A 19,097-nucleotide genomic window follows, 5' to 3' on the forward strand; every position below is an offset into this window, starting at 1 on the left:
GGAAGACAGCTCTGTGTTAAGCTATAGATGAGGAAAGTGAAATGTTATGACTGGATTGTACCCCAGTTAAATAAAACAAACAAGGAGGGGAAAAAAAAAAAAAAAAAAAAAAAAAAAAAAAAAAAAAAAAAAAACTTGTATTACAACCCTCCCAACACTTCTGCATTGCTAATGATAGCAAGCCTGTGCAAAAGCACAGAAAGCTTCCTCTGCAGGCACACCAAGAATATCCCACTGGTTTTTGCTTAGGAATAGGGGGCAACTGCGTAAGCAGCTCTCAGAAAAGCCCTCCAGATCTTCCTTGATTAAAGGGACAATGTAATCTACACTACAGCCAGCTCATTAACTTTCAAGCTTATCACCACGAGCAGAAGTTTATTTTCCTTTTAAACCAGAAGTAATCATTCTTAGGGCAAGCTCCTCCAAAAGCAGCAATGCAAGACATTGGAAATGAAGCAAGGAGCCCACCTACAGCTCTCCACCCCCGCAGCCAGGGTGACTCAATGGTGTTCCCATACACCCCATACCCCAGCAGGGCTCAGAGCTCCCCCATCCCACCACCCCACTCTTACAGAGTCGTTCCACCACCAGCAGCAGCTGCTGAGGCCCAAACATCTCCTCATGTAAGGCTTTGGGCCTAGCAGCATTGCAGCAAACACTTCAGGCTCACATTACGTATTTTGGTTCCAGTAGCTCCTGTTGTATAGGAGTTTCTGGTCTAATCAGAAAAGAGATGATGGGGACAAGAGCTGAATGATTATAGAAAAAGGGGAAACGGGAAAGCAAGAAACTATATATTAAGCATGTGATTACACAAGCCCCTACTACAGATTCCTGCTTTGCCACACATCTTTTCTCCAGGAGCCTGCACCACTTCTTTGCTGAAGAGTTCAAAGGGTCTTTGAACCGTGGAGGATCACAGTATCTCTTGAGGAGCTTTCCGTTGCCCCTTAGGCAGTCTCTGCTTGCCAGGACACCCTCATACCTGGTGTGCCAAATTCAGCTCTGTGTGTTTTCCCCAGTGCCATCATTTCAAAGTAATTCCCTTGCTGTGTATGTACTGCCTGCTTCAAACAGTTGTAACCCCAGCCACAAAGCCCCTTGTGCTCTCCGCAGTCAGAAGGTACCCAGGTACCCTCTGGGTGTTCTTGTTCCTCTTAGTCCTTGGACACGACAGCAGGACTCTGTATGGAAGATTATTACAGGCAGTGCAGGAAGGCAGAGAGGCCCTTGGACAGGTCTTTACAACATCAGCAGGATCTCCACAATTAAAACAAGCTTCCTGGACCGTTGCAAAATAATGCGATGTTGTTTGAGAAGAAGGTACGCACGCAGATTTCATTCTGAACACTTTCTGTCTCAGGTGCTTGGTCCAAGACTGCTAATGTGAACAGAATTATGGATAATCTGGGTGCCAGATGAAGAGGTGAAGTACCTGTATCTTCTATAACAAACTGAAGAAAATAGATCTTGTGGTGTTTTGTTTTTGTGGGGTACATGTGTATGTTTTGTTTTTGTTGTTTTCTTCTTTTCTGAATTGCTTACATGCCAAGTTTGGAAAGGAAATAAAAATGTGTTTTGTTTTGTTTTCGTGGTTTTTCTTTTTTCTTTTTTCTTTTTTCTTTTGTCCTCTGAATTGAATCAAAATCAAAATCATCCCAAACTCTGTCTGTGACAGTTGCCAACAGCAGGTGACAAAGTAGAGAACAAAGGAACACAGAAAATGTGAAGGGAGGACCGCTGTGGGGACATTTGGCCTTCAACAGTTTGGGGACACCCTGAAAGAAGTTTGGCACAGCTTCATTGTGCATGTTAGCTCTCAACACCTACTCTTTCTGCTAATTTTACCTTCTTTCTTTTTGAACAGATTTCTGCTTTTACCTCCCAATTTAATTGCGTGATGTATGAAAATGTACTTATTTTTTGTTCAAATTTTCTGTCTTTTTTCTTCTTCTTTTTTTTTTTTTTTTTTTTTAATTTTATGGTGCATGCTAATTTTTGAATGTAAAAAGCGAGCATTCATTGCCCTGTAATGATCTCTGTGCCAGTCATAACTGGCAGACCTTTATCACATTACCTCCTCTTTTTCAAACTGAGGAGACCCAATGCAGTGAAACTCTAGCTCCTCTTTTCCATATCTGGTTTCTGTCCTTTGTTCCCCATCTTTTAATTAGCTGCTAACCCATGATAAGACACTTCTCTTATCTTGTGGCTGCCAAGCCATCACAAGCCTTTGACACTAGCTCTGCCAAAAGATTTCTAGAAATCCAAGTCCACTGTATTTATGTGTACATAAGCAAGCAGGGCAATAGGCCAGTGAATCTGTAGGGCGAAACAGGTGGTGCCAAGCATCTGATGAGTATTGTAGATGAATAGCCATAGTCTCATGGAGTAATTAGCACTGCAGTCCTGCAACACATCTGGTTTAATTTTATTCAAAGGGCACTAATTTTGTGTGATATGGTATCGGTCTACTGTGTGAACCATGGCAAGGCGAGTGGGGATAATCAGATGATAAGATGACCAGATGCTTCATTAAGTGCACTCCTAATCCATATTAACCCACCTGTGGCATCACATCCTCTGTCAACTGGATGGACCTTCACTTCACTCACAAATCCAAGGAATTCCAGGTTTGTGAGGAATGTCTTCTTTACTCCCCAAAAAATAACACTAGGATTACTCTCCCTTGATATGTGTAAATACAGCTGGCTATTAGTTTGCTACTTTCCATTCCTTTGGCACCCTGCAACTAATTAAGCAAATAAATTACATACCATAATATGTAATTTAGTATTTTCTTTTCCCACTTGATTTAGAACTCTGCATGAATGCTGCCAAGTCCTGGTGCTCCATCAGCCTTTTTTACTTCTGTTCTAAAAGATCCTCTGGTAGTATTTCAGTTTGAGACAGTTCCAGAGATTTCTCCCACACAAAAAGGCACTCTTCTGGAAAAATTTAGTACAAGGGCTCATTTAGCATTGTTTCTTATGGCCTTGTCATCTCTTTTCCCCCAACCACCACCTTTTAAATTTATTTTTTTTTAACTACTCAAACTACTCAATATCTTTCTCTTTTTTGTTTCTAATGGTCTGTCAGGATTTTGATTATTTTTTTTCCTAGTCCATTTTTACTATTTTATCAAGCAAACCGAAAAGACTTTGACTAAAAAACTTTAATTACTGGGATTTGTGCTCTTTTCCATTTAACTCTAGTGAATATGATTTTCATTTTTGGAAGGTTGCCTTGTTATTTCTAATAGGCTCTTGTAATTTGCTGTTTACACATACAGTCTTTTTCATTTTATTGTTGGTATTTTTTTAAATCTTCCTTGATAGACGATAAGCATTTATTCCTAGCTTGTAATAATGGCATGTTTAAGCAGTCTTGATGCCACCTCAAGCAGTTTATCCTTTTAGTTCCTCCTCTTATTTTTCTCTCAAGAAAGTTGTTCAGATAATTTAGCTCCACTTCTTTAAAGTTACTTTGTTTTCTTTCTTAACTACCAGATGGATAATGAATTTGGGGTTACTGTAATTTCTATTAAAAATATGGTTCTTACATGTTATATCACCACCATGCATTGTTGTTATACACCCTGAAAACTCACATCATATGGGTTGCCTTCTTAATTGTTTCAGGAATGTGTCATTTATGGTGTCTACAGTAATAGATCCATACTTGTTTAACCCGATGAAGATGAGAGATGTGATACTTTCTTTGGTACTTTCCCTAACCCTCCTTTTTTTGTAGTTGTTTCTGACATCTGGAATTCAAATTTTATCAGTGTGTTTTCTTTCTTCTTGATAAGCACTTCTTCTTAAACTGTCCATATAAAATTGAGAGCATCCTCAGAATGAAAATCCCCATTGATTTAGTGCTGATGTTTGCTCTCTCAGAAATCCTCAACTGGACAATTAATAACAATAATAAACAAGAACAACAACGTCCTGCAGCAGCAGGGCTCTGTCTGGGGCTGCCTGGCAGGAGAGGGCAGGGGAAGCAGCACCGTGCCACAGCCGCACGCAGAACAGCTGCTTGCCTCTCCTGCTATGCAAAGCTCCTTGTTTAATAAAATGTTTGCATGCACATATTAAGCATACATTTGTGCAGCAGTGTTTTTACAAAAGTCTTTCCACCCCTTCCCTTAGGCTATCTGCCAGAAATACTCAACTGCAGCAGTTCGAGATTTCTCTCTAGCCTAAGCCCACATAAAAATGTTGAACCGGCATATGACCCGGCCTCCTCCAGCCATAGAGCATTTAACTATTAACTACTCTCTGGACTGTGGAAGATTTATATCAACAGCACACGTCCTGTACTAGCCACTGTGTTACGGCTGGATGAAGTGCTACTTTAAAGGATGTCACTCTCGGGACATGACAGCTTGTAAAGTGACCTCCTGGAGCAGAGACAGAAGGACAGCAGGGACCTATGCTTGCAAGCGGTGCTCATGCTGTGGAAAGCTGCGGTTTCAGTGGGAGGCTGCCTTAAACCTCTGGTGCTCTGAGCAAAGATAAGGATAGGCACAGACCCTAGCGAGACATCTAGTTTCTGTGCACAAGTCCATCAGATCCATGTAACCAAAACACAGTAGAAGCCGGTTATGCTGGAACAGTATTCAGTTGTGTAAAATGTTAGAGTTTATGGTTATACAAAGAATTCAAACAGCGCTAGTTATAGACAGTTTTAGATCCCATGAATAGTAGTCAGATTAAATATTTAGGTGCCTTTCCCCAGTCCTGATCTACATGGGAAAAGCAAAAGGAACCAACACTACATACAGCTAAAAGCCTTCTCAGAAATAAGAAGAAAGTCATTTTGAAAGAAGTGCCACATACAAGTCAAAGACCCTTCCAAAAGCTGTAGAAGACAAAAACGTTGTTTTGGTGATTACAAGCCAGAAGAGACTCCCTCTCCTAGTCCTGCAGACTCAGCCTCTGCAGCAGCAGAAGGCAACTGTAAGCATATCTAATCCTCAGAGAGACCATGCGCTATATCCACGCAGTGGAAGCATCGCAAACCACAAAATATTGATCCTCTCTACACAACTTTTCTGTACCACAGATCAAACCATTTCTTTCCCCTTCTCCAGTAAGGAGAACTGAAAGCATTCTAATTCAGGAATTAAACAGAAATAAGATTTAGACCCTAACCATTTCTCTTACCACAAAAAGAAAATTGAATCACTAACAGACTGAAATAGTGAATTAAAATCTTAGCTAAAAATTAGAAGTCATTCTGGACGGAGAAATATCCAACCAATTTATTTATTTATTTATTTATTATTATTTTTCTGTGTTAACTTGCAGACCTAGGTTTTTAGTGTCCTTCATTAAGTACAATTCTGATGAATTATCTGCAGGCATGGGAACCCTGTCAAGCAGAGGTCATTTCAATGACCAAACAGCTGGTAGCTGCCACCACCATGTACTCCTGAATGAACATCAGCCACCGAACAGTTACTGGATTGACAGCAGGGAAGACAGCCCAGCTGTAGAAGAGCACTGGTTTACGATTCAAGAGCTTCCATACCCAAATTTGCTTTGAAGTGGTGAGCAAACTCAGCTGGCCTCTATCTCAGTTCCCTGTATCACCCAGAGAAAGCAACAGCAGTTCTCTCCTGCACATGGAAACATTATGAGAAGAGCAGGCATAAAGCTACTAAACAGTGTAAAGAACTCGGGCTGCCCAGCTGTTGGATTACAGTCCCCAGATACCACACAAAGCAAGTATTTGTTATCAGACCCCAGTCACAGTCAATCTACCTCATTAATAGCAGCAGTTAACCTTTCAACTGGAGGAACTAAAAAGACACAAAAATTAGTAATTGCTGACCAATCTCTCCTGATTTTAAGTTAGTAAAGCTCATGGCAACACCACAGCTGCAATTGGACAGAATTCAGCTCATGTTGTGAGACCAGAAGGCACCTTCTCACAGAAACCCCTCTGGTCCAGCTGCTTCCTGTGCTCCAATTCCCAGGAGCTGCCATGTAACAACATTAATGCAGACACATTCTTGACAGTCATTTTCCTTAGGGTTTTATGCTGTGTCCACTTACAACCCCTGACAGCAGAGCCCAAGGACAGGTCTAACCTTCCTAAACCTAGAGAATTCTTCTTCTTTAACAAGAGAGTTCCCCACACCAAGCCTCCCACTTTCAAGTATTTACAGAATAATCTCCTCATGTTTCCTTTCCAGAGAAGCCAGGTGACACAGCCCAACCTGTGTGTTCAAATTCTAGTTTCACAACATGCTATCTCAGGAAAACACTTGCGTTTTTCCCACCACTGCCACCCATTTAGCAATTTCAGGCACTGCTGGATAATAAGAGAGTTTCCCCAACTCACGTAGCACTTTCCTTTCTCCTCTCCCCTTACATCCTCTGAGCTGATGAAGCAGAGGACACGGATGAAGCCCAAGAAGCCTGCATGAGGAAGAGCAGCGGTCCTTGCTCTGTTCTTACCAGTTGTGCTGCAAAGCTCCCAGACCCGGCTGGGAGATGAGGTGAGAGCCAGACTTCCTCTACCGCCTGGGGATGCTCCACACCAGAGGCAATTATACCTCTGCTCAGCAATTCTCTTCAGAGAGGCAGAAAGAAAAGACAACTCCAGACAGACAGAGACGGTGCTGTGCTTTCTCTCTTCATACCTAGTGACATGCCCTTTCCTACTCTTCAGTTTAAAGGATTGAATTTTACCTGCTGTCCTTCCTCCAGCTCCAGGAAATCCTGGATCTGAGAAGCAATCGAGTGTCCCAGGCAGCCCCTTTTTCTGAGCCCAGAGCAGCCCAGAAGCAGCCCAGTCCAAGTTGCAAATGTAACAGATTAGCAGGGAGTTTGCACTAGGAGTTTGCTCTGGCATAGGTTAAGGGTGGGAGGACTGGAAGAGGACTGACGTACGGATGCCTGTATAAGGCCTTGTGACAACTAGCAGTTGTCTCGGTGGTTTTACAAGTATCAGTTGTATTTACTCTAGCTCAAGTGTTGCAGACTGCAATAGAAATTCAGGTTTCCTGTGACTGCTTCCCAATTCAGCATTCATCAAACAGCCAACACCCTCAGCCAGATCAAGGCCTCATCATGGTAGATACTAGATAGATAGAGAAGATGACATCATCCCAGCCCAAATACCTGGCGAAGATAAAGAGAGAGTTAGATGATAGCAATGTGCCTGGAAGGGAGAAAAACAAACCCAACCATGCCCCCTCTTGGCCTCTATCAAAATAATGATTACGTGAAGGGGAGTGCTTAAAGCCCTGAATGTGAGCGTGCATGTAAACAAAAATCAAGACTTAAAGCTGGGAAGACGTTTAGCTGAAGTCTCTAAGCTTCTGTCTATAATAACCATCCTGCCTTCTGATTAGAGCCAAGAAAATGGCTTAGCATTTTTCCTCTTCTCTAATCGAATGCTATTTGTAAATGCATTTTTCATCCCTCCTATCTTTCCAGTTGGTTTTATTTAGGTAGACATGTCAGGGTGGTAAATTTCAGACCTATAATTTGTGGCTTCCTGACTTGTGGATCATTGCAGAGGAGTTCTCATGGTGCTGTTCCTCCAACTAAATATTTACACACATATACCATGTACATAGCTTTTACTTATGTGCATGGGCAAAGGCTCTGCATAGCTCACATAATTTTTCAGTCTACATGTGTTTCTAATCATGACAGCACATTGAAAATATGTGCCTACAAAACACATTTTAAATGTACTTATACAAAACAGTATGTGCTTACCCTTGAGGTGTTTGCTATATATAGAAAAGCTGAAGCTTAGACTTCCTGTTTTCATTTTCTCCTTTCTCTTGATATTCGTTGTATCCAAGCTTCCATTACAATTCAGCTGTACATTATTTTTCACTGGCAGTGAATCAACTCAGACACAAATGCTGATAATACACATGTATGTGATAAAGCACAAGACTATCCCCTAAAGACTCCTATATTTCATCCGGTTCAACAGTGATGGTGGTACAGGAGCGAGCATCATTCTTCTGCTCAGTCAGTTTCTTACTGAGAGACCACACTTACAGGTCTTCAATGTATCAAAAAGGAGTATAGTTATAAGTAACTAACAAAGTTTGCTATCATTATATTTATTTTCTCATACCATAAACATACTTTTTTTTCCAAAAAGAAAAAAAAATCTATTGATTTTGATCCTGCCTACTTAAGTGCTTTTAACAGTTAAGTCCAAAGGCTCTTTAACTTGGTTGTTTTAGTTTGTGGATAAGGCCAAAAATAATCCTATGAATTATTCCTGATGGCAAGCCCAAAGACACTTCTTTATAAAGTTACCTATCCCAACCAAGCTACATGCACCCAGAGTGTCAAAGGTCAGTCAAACTTTCAACCATGAATGGGAGCATAAAGAGCCATGGTTAGCTCTCGACTGCTTCACAGTTTTTAAAACATTAGCTCCCAGTCAACAGTTATTCACTTCTGGGATAGCCTTCCCCTTCCTAGGAAACACAGAATATATGTGACCAGAGGCTGAAGGCATCAACACATTAAACATATTGAAAATACATGAGATTTAACAAAATTACTTTGGATATTGCCTTTGGACTAATCTTATGAACTCTAGCAGTCCTCTAGAAGTAAACAGTGCTATATAAATGTATTCACACGCTGACAAACGCTTGCAGGACTAGGGCCTAAATTAAGGAGATTCCACAAGCCTTACTATTATCCAGATTTACAGATGATCTATTCAACTTTACATGGTTATGTTCCTTTTTCATTTTTATTATCATCTTGAATGGATTTGTATTGATGTGCATGACTGGAGAGTCTGTGCTTTGTATGAATATACGCATTCATCCACAGGGAACAATAACTCATCTTTCTCCCACTGCAGAAGTTTGTCAGGGAGCAGAGAGATACCCACTGAGCTTAGCCAGGCAGTCAAACACCACAAAAAAAAAAAAAAAAAAAAAAAAAAAAAAAAAAAAGCAAACAGTTTCTGAAGGACTCGTAAACTAGGCCTTTATGTATGACCTGCTTGTTAAACAGTTACAAACAACAAGTCAGTTTATAAGATTCAGAAACTTCATGCAATCTATTTGAGATAAAATACAAGAGAGGGCTGAGCAGACCAGAAAATCCAAGCAGCACTAGTCACCACTTGCTCAAAAGCCGAACTAGCTCAGTAACTGTTATTGTGCCTTCTTACAGCAGAGTTGTAGATAAAGCCCTAATTGCCCAATCGGTGAGACAGCAAACACCATCTGCTCACACAGTGATATTTGAAAAAATAAATAAATAAATAAATAAATAAATAAAACAGCAACAAAACATGGTCAGAAATTCTGGATGAGGGATAGCTTCTTGCATGGATCCATTTGAAATGAAGTTATAGGAAGTGATATGAAAGTATGCTATATAAGTAATGCATACTTAAGTGGTCACTTTCTGCATGCTCACATAACTCCCATCTTGGCCTCAACTGACAGGGACTGACATAGGGTATCTGCCAGGGCTACAAACACAAGATGCTGCCATTTGCATAAAAGCACTAGATTTTTCCATCTGGACCTCCGACATCCTCATATGGTCTCCAAAGGAGGCAGGGTGAGGGGGCTCCAGCAGGCAAACACCAAAAAAAGAGCATCGCTTCCAAGAGAAAGACCCTTTTCGGGCCTGCTGGGACTCCAGCCCAGCACCACAGGCACAGTGCCTGAGGGCAGCAGTGCTGGGAAGATCACCCAGTGCTGATCTCAGAGAATGAGGAGGCGTGAGTTTCAACCATCACACTGCTGCGCTGGCTTTCGCCTCACATGATGACAGTGCTACATGGAGGAACCGTGGAGACATCAAACATGCTTTGCTGTGGAGTATCCTCCTCATTGCTCTATCTACTGCCCTCATCAGGGATCTTCAGCAACAGCCAGTGTTCCTGGCACAGCATCACACCCAAGGTTACTGAATAACCCCACAAATGCTCCAGCTCCTCACAGCCGCAGCCCAGTTCCTACCCTGGCAAAGAGCAGGGCCACAAAGATGATCAAGGGACTGAAGCACCTCTCCTGTGAGGTAATGCTGAGAGAGCTGGGAATGTTTAGCCTAGACAAGTGCAGGTTCAGGGAGATCCTATCAATGTATATAAATACCTGAAGGGAGGGTGCAATGAAGACAGAACCAGGCTCTTTTCAGTGGCGTCCAGTATCAGAAAAAGACACAGTGGACACAGGAAGTTCCCTCTGAACATGAGGAAGCACTTTTCAACAGTGCAGGAGGCTGAGCACTGGCACAGGTTGCCCAGAGAGATTGTGGGGTCTCCCTCCTTGGAGATCCTGGATATGGTACTGGGCAGCCTGCTTGGGGTGTCCTTGCTTGAGCTGGGGTTGGACCTCCAGAGGTCCCTGCCAGCCCCAGCCTCTGACAGTCTGTGACCATTCCTGCTTCATCTCCACACTCGCAGCCAGGGTCTGGCAACTGCTGCAGCCATTTCCCAGGGTTGGAGGACCCCAGCAAAGACCCATGGACACGGGAGGACAACCAACTCACTCAGGAGTTTTTCTATAGCCAAACTCTGGATGAGACCATCTCTCACCCACCAACTATCTCCCATGGCATACTCAAACAAGGACCCATTTGGGGTAAGGGTTTTGTTCCATTAAATATTTACCATATCTGAGACTTGTTTTAAGCTTGGCATGGAAATTCAGAACATCATTTTACCCTAGTTTTATCAAAATCTGAAAATTCATGGGAAAAATAAACAGGAATTTTAAGTCAAGATTGCTGCTAATAAATCAGAAAACTGCTCTGTCTAGTTTACCCCATTCTTGTAAACCCATAACTTGACTCACTCAAGTATTATAATTTTAATCCATAATCATCAACTTTTTCTATTCATTCTGATGAGGATTTCTTGAGAGGATAAATGGATCTTTCAGACAAAAGGAATTGAAACAAAACATTTTTTAAAAAGGTTAAGTGGCGCCTGATAGTCTACAATCTGTCAAGTTAAGCAAACAAGGGGGAAAAAAAGAAACCCTACCTTGTAAATATGGCAATTACAAGTCTAGTTTCTACAGTCTGGAACCGAGCCAGGACCTAAGCGTGAAGGATTGAGAGGAAAATTTGTTGTAAATTCCTTCAAGTGAAAGTTTTTATCTAAAAGGCAAAGAATATCAGTTTTAGAAAGGTCATGAAGTCACAACACTTTTTTTGAAGCCCAACTTGAAATGTCAATTTGACCTCTTTTTAAAAGCAGAGAGAGACAGCTGCATTTGGAGTGCAAGCCTTACACTAGAAAAAGAATAGCAATGATTAACAAGATGTTTTGCACTGAACTTTGTGTAGACAGGCATGAAATATATTCTTTCAAAATTCCTAGAAGACATCATAATCTCAATGACTGAAAAAAAAAATACTGTTGTATATTCTCAGTTTAAAGGGAGGAAAAATAAAAATAAAAATAAAAATAAATAAATAAATAAATAAATAAAAAACAAGAGAAACAGACCTTTCATATAGGCATAAAATCACAAGTTACACATGAGCTGCATCAACAGATTTCACATGAGCCTGGCTTTTTTCCTTTTCTTGTTGAGGGGACTTGCTGCGATGATAGGGAAATGTGGCAACTGGCAGACCTGTGCTTCGACTTTACAAATCCAAGCTGTCTGGGAGGGGTTGTAGAAAGGGTGAAACAGTGACTCAGAGACAGAGCCAACAAGTCCTGCAACTCCGTCTCTGAGAAATCTTGCAGAAGGGTAGTTTAAATTTGGGTAGGATTCAAAAACACATGGGTATACAAACATATACCCACAAACGTACACATGTAAATGCGCTCATACAAAGCTCAGCAAGTTCCACTGAAACCAGAAAGCCTGACTGGAAGATTCACTTTACATCCATCCTTTGCATTTTATTCATAAATTAAATAGATTGTGGGCGTTGTGACTAACTGGCAGACGGTAAATTGAGGCACTACGTGGTGTTGATAAACCATGAGGCAAACTGTTCCTTCTCCTGATTTTTAATTGGAGGTTAATGGAACTCTGGCACACTCTATTTTAAACAAACTCTGGCACCAGAAACAAAAAGACTAAGAATAACTTCATTAATGTATTCCCACAGTCTATTACACATTCATCACTTACATTGCCCAGATATATCGTCAAAGGTAATGAACACATATATCAATGACAATATTCTGATGCTCTTCTCCATTCTCTATCAGGGGTGCCTGATCCTGCTTTCCTAGGGAAGTAAAAGGATAGGAACATTCAAGAACATCTAACAAGATCTAACTCTCCAAAGCTTCCCCAACATCTGCAGCATAATACAAATGCCTTGATTCTGGTCCTCCATTTCTGCTCACCTGACACATAATTGTATACAGATGTAAAAGTGGCTGTGAATTTATATAAAATAACTTAGCAATGTTTTACATGTATGTCCTATGTAGCACCAGAAAGCCTTGTGTCAAAATTCATGCCACTTTCTGTTACTCTCAGTAGAAAGCTGGCAGAGCATCCACAAAAAGACCTTGCAAGAAATAAGGGTCCTGGCAGAAAAGTGGTAGTAAATCCTACCACAAAACCATTATGGCACCATAGGACGTGTAGGTAGACTCAAACCAGCTGACAAAGCTGCCCCATTTCAGGAAATACATGTGAGAACATCTCCAAGGTAGCCTGAGTTGTAGCATGGCTCAAGTAGAGAGGAGAAGCCAAAAATATCTCATATGGGGTTTTCTACAGATTTTGAAAAATGGAGGTTATTAGTTACTGCTGTGTTGTTTTGTTTTTAATTTATCAGATTATTATTCTCTTGTATTACTACCTTGCTATGTATGTTACTCCTCCTCCCCCCCCCCCCCAAAAAAAAAAAAATTTAAATGCAACACCCTTAAATCAAAGGTTGTACCCACTAATAAGTTACCTATTTAATATTTTTATATAGTTTCTTTTCCACAGTACAGGTCATGTTGAAATTGGTCTAATTAAAATACTTTCACTTATTTGCATGACTAATCAGTGTTTGTCAGCAACATGGCACCTTACAACTTCAAAGCACTTTAACTGCATATAAAATGGGTTATCTGAAAACTTGCCCAAGAACGTATCTTGGAATCTGATGCACAAACTCAGGGAGCTATTGCTCCCTGAAATAACTGATGCCTTCCCATGTGCATTGGGTCACAGTGAGGGTAATAGTCACAGGCCTGAAGAAGCATGCATAGTACTTATGGAAAAAATGAATGGTCCACAGAGGAGATGAAGACAGCATTCAGTGACACTGGAAAGCAGATGGCTCATTCCTCTGAGAGACAGATAAGACAGTCCATCCCATGCTTTTTGCTGAAGAAAGCTGTCGCACTCATGTGCAAATGAAGTCCCACATCTCTAAAACTGTTTGCAGGAGACTTGCCACCGTTCTTTCACTTCCTTCTCTTTGGAGCTTTTGACAGACTCTCATGCCAAAATATACAGGACATCTGGTGCTGCTTTCTGAAGACTCTGGCCATTGGCATTTTGCACTGTACAGGGAATTCATTTCTCAGTATAACACCATCACTGCATCACCCCACACATCCTGCACCCCTAAGCCACCCGTTGGCTGATAGAACATGAAAGTGATTGCTTCTCAGTTTGTTGGAACAAGGAACTTACCATACACAGAAACAAGCTACTTCCATAAGTGCTGAGCTTTCTCTGTAACTCTGCAAGTTTTCTTTTCAAAAAATTAAGGATTGAAATAGCAATGGAAAAAAGTCATTTCAGTTCTCTCAAATGAATATTAAAAGAACAGATCTATAAAATCTATTATTTTATATTTTAATTTTGTTTGGTTTTAAAGAAAAACTATTAATATGCTCTTACTGGCAGAATAGAGTTGTCTATAATACTTTCATCTTGTTTAGGGTGTGGAGGGGGAAGCAATCTTTCAAATTAAATTTGAATGTTGCTGTTGTTTGTTTTGTTTGTTTGTTTTCCCCAAATTAACAACAGTGGCAACTGCAGATGACATTTTTATTCTAGAAAACTGCAAAACTGCAAAAGTATTGATCATATATGCAACCGTTTCCTGGCCTTTTTTCTTGTTCATGCCACTGAGCTAAATCTTCAAATACATTTACTCCGTTGTCTCACGCTCCTTTAAACCTCAAAACTTACTACAGTTATAGTGATTTGATGTGCATATGGTGGCTTTTATCCAGAATGCCCTGAAAGTTCTTGCTGAACTGTACCAGGATGCAATTACATAGAGCCTCTGCAAATTCATAAGGCTGGAAAGAGACTTCAGGAGATCATTAAGTCTGTCCCGCCCATCAGGATCAATTAGACTTGACTATTGCTGACAGAGAGCTGCCTAACCTGTTCTTAAAGACAACAAGCAATGGAGATGCCACAGCTTACTTCAGCTCTCTAAACCAGTGCTTAACTCTCCTGGTAGACAGATTTTTCTACTGTCTTTTTGCTCCATACTGTAATTTAAGCCTATTGTCTCCTGTCCTATAAAAAAAGTCTTGTCATTTTTATTTATTTACAGAAATCCTCATCATATTTGTTCTTCTGACATCAAATCAGTCTTAAGACTATGTAACAGCCAGGAAGATCTCTGAGCAAAGCATTTCTGCATTGCTTTTTCCATTCCAAACCAAGGCACTTACTTCTGCCCTTTAGGCCTTTTTAATTGTATTATTATTGCTTAGTACCACAGTGCCTAGAAGCCAATTAAATCATGGACCCAGTGTGCTCTGGACACTACAACTTTAAGGTATTGCAGGCTACAAAATGCATGTGATCTAAATAAGGAACACAGAGTGTAAGAAAGGGATAGAGCATTTAAAAAAAAAAAAACCAGCTTGCTTGCCAATGTCAACAAAATATCTCATGAAAACTAGATGTATCCTATCAGTTGGAAAGCTAAAACTGTTTTATGAATAGGATGGAGAATGTCTGTAAACTACTGTCCTCCCCCTCCTACCCCCCAAACCAACACAATTATCTGTGTGTTTGTATCTCATTAATAATGTATGATCATTTCTCATTAGTTTCTCCTGTATTAAACAACCCTTCACTACCCCTGAGCTTAGATAGTAAACATTTACAACGCAGTGTTAAGTTTATAGCATGGTCAGCACAAGGAAGAGGTCAAGCTTCCATTTCCTGGCTGGTGGCCAAGAAACTCCAAATCTCCTGACTTTGAGAGGGGAGCAGGAGATACAAAATCTATCCAGACCAAAGCATCCCCAGCCCTAGCACAACTCCCATGTCCTCCCCAGAAAGCACTGCTTGAAACATAACCTACGCTAAGCAAATCGTGCCTGAAAAAAAAAAAAAAAGAAAAAAAAAAGAAAAAAAAAGTATAAAAACTATTTACTTTAAAACAAAAACACTTTATAACTTAGTTGTAACATACATTGCCTCTTCAATCCTCTGAATATAGTTTTAACTTACCACAAGTCTAGAGATCGCTCAGGAAAATCATTAAGTTTGCATATATGAATGAAAAGGGCTCCCCCCACCCCGGAGACTCCTTCCCCTCTTCCTTTTCTTACCGCCCCCCCTCCAGCCACCCCATGAATACAGGAAGAGAGATCACCAGCTGCCTGCTGAAGAAAAACAACCACCGAATAGTGTGCATCATTCAGATGACTTGGATGATTCAGTTTTTCCACGTGAACTTTGCTGAAGATGCACACAAACGGTGCCTTGTGCATATCTGAATCAAGCACGTAATTAACAGTCCAAGTACATATCAACAAAACTTCTATCAGAAGAACTTTTCATCTGAAAGGCAGCAGTATCTGTTATCTTACAACGCAGTTCCAGTTCTCAAGCCTATTAATAACTAGATCCACCTGTGCCTATACACTCCACTATCTCTGGACTTTAAATATCCATTTTAAATTGTTCTCAAAAGTTGCATTGAACAGGGCATTGAAAAGAGGATCTAGTGGCAAGCTCATCATTTTGAAAGCCACCTGATGTGATGTGCATTGGTTTTAGAGTGGGAGGGCTGGGAAGGAACAGAAAAGCCAGATGTTGCAAGCACCCTGCTCTCCCAGATACCACGACACAATAAGCAGCTGCTTGTTCTCAAGTGTTCCACAGGGTTACTTGCAGCTAGGTTTTGAAAGTTCAAGATGCTCTCATTGTCTAGTAACTTGTAGGAGAATTATATTTAAAAATTCCAGACAGTAGGCTAAGAGCAAAAGAACACACAAATGCAAAGTGCATACACGTTTACTTAGTGTATTTTTGTTTTAACAATGCCCAAAGATGAAGAAATAGTGCCTGTTTTTACTTCTCTAATTTCCTTTTCTCATTTGTTCAAAAGTTCACTTGATTCCTCTTCATCAACAAGATCCTATTTTTATTTCACCCCTGCAGTCATAAGTCAAGAGCCAAACAGATTAAAAGCGAAACCATTAAACCAAACAGATTTGACACAAAAAGTAAAAAGAAGAATCAGTCCTAATGCTGCCTTGGAAAGAACCTCCTGCCAGACGAGCCCTATTTATTTACCAGGAGAAACACTTATTTATCCTGGAGAACAAAAGCAGCACGAGTATGTTGAACACAACACTGCCTTCCACAGGGGCAGAAGCGTGACAATGCAGTAACAGCCCCAGGGGCTCAGCAGGGGCAGCCAACCAAAGCCATCTAGGCAAGCACGGAGTTGCTTCTGAGTGTACCCACGAGTGCACGTGCAACACCCATGACACCGCACTTCAAGCAAGGGAGAAGGTGACAAAAGATTGAACAGACTGGTCGTCACTGGAAGTAGCTCAAGACCCAGAAGAAAAGAGCAGAAATGCTACTTGGCCTGGTGTTTTCATCAGCAAAAGGAAGCCTTTGGGGTCACCTCATGTGTTCTTTTCTGTGAGGGCACCGTATAGGATATTGTCTTAAGAATACAAGGTAGGTAAGAGCACCAGAAAGCCATCAGAGAAACACACTTAGGTAGTATCTCTTCTTCCTCCAATGGCTTGTAACCCACAATTCTATTTTTTATTTTCTTTATAACCAATTTTCACTTCATTTTAGGATGTTACATTAATGTGCGTGCAACCTGAAGAGCTCGTATCTAACTAGTCAGGCTGGTGCCACTCTCATTTTGCAGCTCCTGCCCTGAGTCAACACTACCAGACTCACCCACCCTCCCCCAAACATCTCTGATCTCACCCAGCTATATGAGCAGCAAGCACTGTGTGAGACCAGAGGGTGCCCAAAATTTTGAAAACGTGTCAAATATTTCATTGGAAACTTGATGAGAAATTCACAGTCACAGGAACGAACTCAGGGAGATTTCACACGTCAGTCACAAGAGCTGCTTCAGGATTACTGAACTTCAGAATTCTGATAACTTTTTTTTTTTTTTTTTTTCCCCTGCCATTTCTTGGTAGTAATAGTACTTTTTCATCACAGCTTCCCATCATACTCCCTCTTTTGGTCAACCACTAGGGAAATAAGCCACGATGTTGAAACTTGAGCCTCTTCCACATCCTACTGGAGGATTCCCTCACACAAACCATATCCATCAAAAGCACGACAGCAAACTTCAGTCAGAAGCAACTCAAGTAATTTTCCTGTGTAATTTTCACCCATAAGTGAGTACCCCCTGGTGTCTGCCTCAATGCCTTATTTTTCAGTGTCTCACTTATCCAACCCCAGCTTCCATACCTTCAGTAAACGCCTTTCTACTTTTTCTTAAAACCTTTTGTATGACCCAGCTTATCACACCCATCACTTCTTTCTTACTGCTAGCAGGGTGTGAGGCCCACCTTGCTGCCAGCTCACAAAACAGCAGCACCAGGGCAGGAAGGAAATCCCCTACTTGACCACAGGGCAGCAGGAAGCTCTCAGAGCAGATGCTGCTAGTAAAAAAGACAAACCCATTCCTTTAAATGCCACAGAGCTGCTTCAAGAGCAGCCCCCACATGCCAGCAGAGAGCACTGAGCTCACCAGTGGCCTGCCACTTCAAGGGTTAACGCCCAGCCATACTCTGGCAGTATCCCAGGCAAGCGTTCCCCCCACTGGGAAATAATTAGATGGGCTCGATCCTAAATGTTTGTGCTTCCTGTTTCTTCTGCAACCGAAAGCTTTCTAGATTTGTATTTTGGGAGCTGAGCCAGGTCCATTGCTCAGCTGCTGAGCAGCAGCAGGAGAGAGGGGCTGCTGCTGTAAGCTGGTAGGCTCCTACTTGCCTTTTCTTCTCTCTGTGCTGCCAAGTAAATTAACAGGCAGCAGGGGAGGAACAGGCTGGAAAAGGGAGGGAGTCTGTGGGGCAGGTCCACACCCATCTTCCCAACAGGACCTGCAAATCCAGGGTTAAGAAATTCAAAACTGGAAGAAAAAGCAGGCCTTTCTTCCCGTCCAGCAGTAAGAGAGCTGCGTGCTTGCAGTTCAAGGGCCAACTACTGCTTGGGGTGGTCTAAGCAGCTTCAAAGTGAAGCTGAAGCTGGCAGCTAAATAAGCAGAGAAGAATTCTTAGATGAACCAATAGCTTGCAGGCAGAGCTATTTTTACTGGAGAGCTTGGACAATGAAACAAGCTAGATCATGCTGTAAGTATTAAAAGTTTTATAGCTATTTGTTTGTGCACTAAATTCCTGGAAAGTCCCTTGGCTTTAAGTTAGGGAGGAGAGGGCAAACAGGAAGATGGAAGGGAAACAAATTTTGGAGATCTGCTATCATCCTCAGGTACACAACCTCCCACCAAAACACAAATGGTGAAGACCCATGCCAGAATATTTCAAAAACTTCTGCATCTTCAATGGGACATTCAGGGGGCTTCGGACAGAGTCTCAACTAGAGCCATGTTATGCCTAAGACTGTGTTCAAGTTCTGTGAAGGAACATTTAAAACTCTAAAATTGCTCTGCAAGAACCTACCACATCTGAACCACTGGCCATTCAATAAAAACAGTCATCCAAGACGCAGCCACTAATGTTTGGTTGATCATCTTCAGCAGGGCAAGTAGCCTAGGTTTCATTTTTACTCATTATTTATGAGGTTATTATCCATAACAGAGAAAAAGGGGTTTCTTTGGGTTTGCTTTTTTCCCTGTTTACACATAAAGCTTTACGCCCCATTTGTGACTATTATTAACTTACATTGGAAACATGTG

The 19,097-nt window shown here is 41.2% G+C and overlaps 1 protein-coding gene across 3 annotated transcripts in view; it reads right to left on the reverse strand.

The window, feature by feature from the left end:
- The window catches only part of IPCEF1 (interaction protein for cytohesin exchange factors 1), an 83,461-nt gene extending 68,012 nt beyond the window's left edge, over positions 1-15,449 (reverse strand). Inside the window, exons 1-2 of one of the 3 annotated variants that reach the window (XM_082757121.1) lie at positions 15,422-15,432; positions 11,008-11,063 (exon numbers count right to left, since the gene is read on the reverse strand). The gene's annotated coding sequence lies outside the window, so the exon portion shown is untranslated. Of the gene's footprint in view, positions 1-6,701; positions 7,427-11,007; positions 11,064-15,421 lie in introns of those variants that run through there. The other 2 variants (XM_082757123.1, XM_082757120.1) reach the window with 2 other exon arrangements.
- Positions 15,450-19,097: the final 3,648 nt, after the last annotated feature.

Source organism: Aythya marila (assembly GCF_965140915.1).
Source record: "Aythya marila genome assembly, chromosome: 3".
Taxonomy (NCBI): domain Eukaryota; kingdom Metazoa; phylum Chordata; class Aves; order Anseriformes; family Anatidae; genus Aythya; species Aythya marila.